General features: G+C 37.0%; 1 protein-coding gene across 1 annotated transcript in view; it reads right to left on the minus strand.

Moving 5' to 3' along the window:
* The window catches only part of LOC119590717 (visual pigment-like receptor peropsin), a 38,587-nt gene that overhangs the window by 3,400 nt on the left and 34,565 nt on the right, over window positions 1–622 (minus strand). The window lies entirely within an intron of this gene.

Raw genomic sequence — 622 nt, forward strand, 5'->3', positions numbered from 1 at the left:
TCTCCTTGCAATTTCCATGTGCAATCAGTCCACATCACGAATATAAGAACAATAATGATTATATTGACTGAACCGATGGGCGTTGTTTCACTGTCACGGTCCTGTTAACACGAATGCAACTTAAAAAAAAGAGAGAGAAAAAAAACAGAAAAACAGGTTGACGCTGAACAGGGATTCGAACTGGCATGAATTCACGCTGAGGGGACAGGAAGAAAAATTAGGGGCACAAAATAAGCTGATATGACGCTGATGTGATACAACCTGGCTCTGATACGACAGAAGGAGAGCCGTATTGTCGAGTTTGTGTTGCTAAAGTGCCAATAACACATTAGGAAATGCCGAAGGTAATCGGCAGCGACGTTCGTTGTTTCATCTAGTGTTATAATTGCTGTTGTTGTCATTATGGCTGCTGGTTTTTTAATGTTTTTTTTTTCTTTGATGGGGTTGTATGTAGGTTGAGATTTGGATTAGGTATACTAATGACGTTAAACGTTGTATGATTTTTTTTTATTTACAGTGAAACAAAGACTGATGTTATTTAATCAGTGCATAAAATACTTGTAATTCGTATCGTACAGGTATATACATACATACACATATTCACAAAGTCATATTCACAAAG

This window comes from Penaeus monodon, chromosome 27 (assembly GCF_015228065.2).
Source record: "Penaeus monodon isolate SGIC_2016 chromosome 27, NSTDA_Pmon_1, whole genome shotgun sequence".
In the NCBI taxonomy this organism is placed as follows: Eukaryota; Metazoa; Arthropoda; class Malacostraca; order Decapoda; family Penaeidae; genus Penaeus; species Penaeus monodon.